This window comes from Neophocaena asiaeorientalis, unplaced genomic scaffold (assembly GCF_003031525.2).
Source record: "Neophocaena asiaeorientalis asiaeorientalis breed wild unplaced genomic scaffold, Neophocaena_asiaeorientalis_V1.1 scaffold606, whole genome shotgun sequence".
Classification (NCBI taxonomy): Eukaryota; Metazoa; Chordata; class Mammalia; order Artiodactyla; family Phocoenidae; genus Neophocaena; species Neophocaena asiaeorientalis.
Genome location: NW_020173687.1, coordinates 10,198,573 through 10,203,230, shown reverse-complemented (window position 1 = coordinate 10,203,230; position 4,658 = coordinate 10,198,573). Strand labels below are relative to the sequence as shown.

Below are 4,658 nucleotides of genomic sequence, written 5' to 3'. Positions count from 1 at the left end.
TCCCTCCCTCCCTCCTTCCTCTCTCCCTTCCCTCCTTCCCCAAATATTAAGGGAACATCTGCCATGTTCCAGGCTCAGTGCTGGGTCCTGGGGAGACTGAAGCAATGCACACAGATCCAGTTCCTGCCCTCTCAGAGCTGACTTTGCAGTGGAGGGAGGTAGACCCAACAGAAGCAGTTACACCATTGCTCATGGCAGGTAGAACTACAAAAGAAGGGGGGAGGGGCAAGATCAGCAGGGTTGGGGGTGGGTCAGGGTGGACCAGCTCCAACCAGGGAGGTCAGGGAAGGCTTTGCAGAAGACGTGACACATAGCTGGACCCTGGATGCTGAGAAGGACCAGGTTGGAACCTCCCTCTCACTTCCTGGCTGTGTGATCTTGGCCAGTTGCTTTACCCCTCTCTGCCTCAGTTTCCTCGTGTATAAAGTGGTGATGGCGAAAACACAGTCTCCTGGAACCATCCTGAGGACTGGGTGAGTAAACCCGTGGGGAGCCTTCACAGCTGCAGTGTTCCCAGTACTTGCTTCATAAGCCATAGCTAATCCTCCTAAAAGAATACTTAAATGTTAACATTATTGGCACACTGGCAGAGAGCCATGCACCAAAAAATTTTGTTAATAATTGAGGAATATTTATTTTAAAAACCAAACAAACAAAAAGGACCTAAAATTAGTCATCGTGCAAAACTCTGGAACGTCTCGGAGTTCCTTACTCTTATCTTACAACTTGACTTGGGGCTTGTTTGAATCAGGTTGGGGGCCTGGGACACCTATTCTCTTTAGGGTTTGGGGCTTGAAATCTTTGTAAAGGCCTGGCAGAGGTACCAGGGGATGTTGGCCACTCTTTTGGGCAGAGCAAGCTGAGTCCTTGGAACTTTGGGACCGGCCAGCGGAGCCAGGGGTCTCCTACATCGTGTTGACTTGGCAGATGGATGGAGGTCAGGCTAAAGGTGGTCCTGGGGTGAGAAGGGGCAGAGAAGCTGGGGCACTTGCAGGAGGCCCACGGAGAGCCCCAGGCCCGCAGGCATCTCCTCCCATCTGGGCCTCTGGGATCCGTCCCTCTAGGGGGCAGTAGGGCTCTACCGAGAGTCCCTGTCTCGTCTTGCAGGGGCCGGGAGGAGCCCCTCGCCTTAGAATGTGCCTCGGTGTCAAAATCAAGGGAAATTTCTTTCTTTTTTTTTCTTTTTTAATTTTTATTGGCGTATAGCTGCTTTACGATGTCGTGATACTTTCTGCTGTGCAGCAAAGTGCATCGGCTCTACGTATATCCCCCTCTTTTTCAGATTTCCTTCCCACTTAGGTCACCACAGAGCACATCAAGGGAAATTTCTGCACCGACTTTGCCCTGGCTGGGCCCAGAGGATATATCTTTGCACATTCAGATGTCTGGGGGGGAAATGCTCATTAGGAAGGAAAGTATTTAATGTCACGGTAACACGTGAATGTTTCTAAAAGTGGAAGCTGACAGCTGTACCCACTTAGGGGGCACTTCGGGGTTCCAGCCGCCAGGAGGTCAGCCTCATCCAGCCTGATGGGGGAAGGAAGTTGGATTTCTAAGGCTCGTGCTATTCACAAGGAGAAGACGTGCGTTTCCGCACTGGTGTTCGTGGCCAGGTTCAGGTTTTTAGACCCTGAAAACAAATCTCCTTGACCGGTTCTCCCCCAACTGCTGCTCCTCCCGTCTTGCTGGGGGAAACAGGGTAGCCCCTGGCTGTGTTTTGATGTAGGACTGTGACCCCAAAGATCCGAGACTCATGGGCGGCACCCCCCCACCCCGTGGTGTGGCCTTGTGGTCCACTCTGGGGGCAGGGGCAGGGGTATGGGTACATCTGCATGGGGCGCACACAGTCCTGGGTTCAGGTCCTAAATCTGCCACTTCATGCTGTGTGGTCATCAGCAGGGGTCCCCATGGAGCCTCCCACCTCGCCTGAAAAACAAGGAGAGACCTGCCCTGCAGGGTGACTTATTTCTGGACGTGACACGATTCCTGGAACGGGCCTAGTGGGGTGCCAGGCCCACCCTGACATTCACCATCACACCACCAGCCACCCTTCCAGCTCCCACCCCGCTGTCTACTCCAGCCCACCTTCCCTGACCTCTACCACTTCCCACTTCCCTGGCACTCCATCCCTTCTTTGTTTACTGTTTACAGTCTGTCTCCAGCTGGAATATGAGCTCTACCCTGCCTTATGCAGGACACATATTCAACATCAATAAATATTGTTGAGGGACTTCCCTGGTGGTCCAGTGGTTGAGTTGCCATGCTTCCAGTGCAGGGGACGTGGGTTTGAACCCTGCTCAGGGAACTAAGATCCCACATGCCGTGAGGCCAAAACCAAAACCAAACCAAAACAACAACATCAACGACGAAACATATATACGTACACATACGTACACGCGTACATAAATGTTGTTGAGTGCACGCATGAGGGAATGGGAGCTCTAACCCAGTTGTCTGGGCCTCAGTTTCCCCGGCTGTGCAGTGAGGATGTTGCTACTAGAAGTCTCTAGGTGGCTTTGGATGCATCAAACCCTTGTGTGAGCACCTGGCCCAGGCACTCAGCAGGTGCAAGTTCCTGTCCCCGGTTGTCGGCTTTATAATACAGTCAGGAGAACGACCCCTCCACCAGCCCTCGAGGGCAGCCACACAGACTCAGCCAGTGAGGCCTGAGCGGGGTCTCTGCACACTGGATCCTTCCACACACCAGGCGGGGAGGCCCAGGTCAGGGAGGAGGACCCTGAGGCTCAGAAAAGTGGCGTCACTGGTCTGTGTAAGCGATGCGCAGAGCCTAGGACCATGTCCGCTGTTCTGCGTGAAGCAGCCGGGGGCTCTCACTGGGGGAGGAGCTGGTCCATGGTGGGTGACAGACCCTTACCCATGGTGGCCAAGAGCAAGGGCACACGGGTGGATGTGGACGTGAGTCCCAGCCTGACTGCTCTTGGCTGGGTGGCCTCGGCAGGTGACTTCACACCTCTGAGCCTCAGTTTCCTGTCAGGTGGGGTGATGGGAGCCCGCCGCTCTGAGAGCTGTGGTGAGAGAATAACCAGCGCAGGAATGAGAGCCATTACTGTGCTGAATTCAGAGTCGAGCAAAGGAGTTGAGGGAAGCAGAGTAACGGCCCCTCAAAGACATCCACGCCCCGATCCCTGGAACCTGTGAATGGATGCTACCTCGAGAGGGGGATTAAGGTTGCAGATGGAGTTAATCTTGCTAATCGGCTGACCTTATGATCAGGAGATTAGCCTGGGGGATCCGGGTGGGTCCCGTGGAACCACAAGAGCCCTTAAAAGTGGAAGAGGGAGGCAGCGAGAGAGGCTGGACCTGCCACCGCTGGCGCTGAAGACGGAGGAAGGGGCCGTGAGCCACGGCACGTGAGTGGCCACCAGAAGCTAGAAAAGGCAGAAGAACCCTGGAGTTTGCAGAAGGAATGCAGCCCTGCCAACACATTGATTGTAGCGCAGAGGCTTCTGACCTCCCAGACTGTGAGATAGTGACTCTGTTGTCTTAAGGCATAAGTATGTGGTAGTGTGTTAGTGCAGTTATAGGAAACTCACGGGAGGGCTGCGTCACGGCAGCCTCCACCCGGCCTCCCTCTCAGGAGCAGAACATGGCAGAATGAGGATCAGCCTCAGACCTGCTGACGGGGTTGAATCTAGTAGAACCCTGGCCCTTTGTAAATGAGAAGAGACCGTCAAGATCATCTAGGTCCACATTTCAGAGCGGGATGTCCCCCGATTAGTCCCGAGCAATGTTCTGTTCATAATGGTCCCGTGGGTCAGTCGGTTAGGAAATGCTGTGTACACTGTCTACCTTTCAAGCAGTCACAGTACTGTTTTGTCTCTGAGAGGCTCTGAGAAGGCCTGGAGCAAAACGCAAAAAAGGTTTTCTAACTTCCACTCAGCACTTCCAAAGATACTGTAGCATAAACCTTCTTCCTCCAAGTCTTCCCCCCAGAACTTGTACTAACAACTCAACAAAGCTTGTGTTTGGTGGATGGGCTGATCTACTCAAATCAGTTCATGAGACAAACGGAGAAACTGAAGCCCAAACAGGTGGAGGTGCCCTGGAGAAGCAGTGCAGCTTCAACCAGCCACACGGCCCTGGGCAAGTCACATCACCTCTCGGAGCCTCTGATTCCTGATGGATGAAATGCAGACGAGAGGGCCTGCTTTGCAGAATACCATGGATAGCTGTCTCCCTCCGTTGGGGCTGCTATAACAAAGTACCATAGGCTGGAGGGCTTGAAAACAACAGAAATTTATTTCTCACAGTTTCAGAGGCTGGGAGTCTGAGCCCAGGATGCCAGCATGGGCAGGTGCTGGTGAGAGCCCTCTTCTGGATTGCAGACTATCCATTTCTCCCTGCGTCCTCACGGGGTGGAAAGAGAGCTCTCTGGAGCCTCTTATGTAACGGCACTAATTCCACCCATGAGGGTTCCACCCTCAAGACCTAATTACCCCTAATTAGGCACCTCCTAATACCATCACATTGGCAGCTAGGCTTTTAACTTGAGTTTTCGGTCCGTAACCAAGGAAGTGGCCGTTGAAGCGGCCAGCACCCACCTGGTAGGTAGTTAGGCAAGAGTAGGCACTATTTGTATTCGTTTCCCATCGTTGCCACAACAAGTCACCACAGACTTACTGGCTTACAACACACAT

At 53.3% G+C, this 4,658-nt stretch overlaps 1 long non-coding RNA gene across 1 annotated transcript in view; it reads left to right on the top strand.

Moving 5' to 3' along the window:
- The window catches only part of LOC112402961 (uncharacterized), a 930-nt gene extending 746 nt beyond the window's left edge, over positions 1-184 (top strand). Inside the window, exon 3 of the long non-coding RNA XR_003003795.1 lies at positions 73-184. This is a non-coding gene — a long non-coding RNA (uncharacterized LOC112402961). The remainder of the gene's footprint in view (positions 1-72) is intronic.
- Positions 185-4,658: the final 4,474 nt, after the last annotated feature.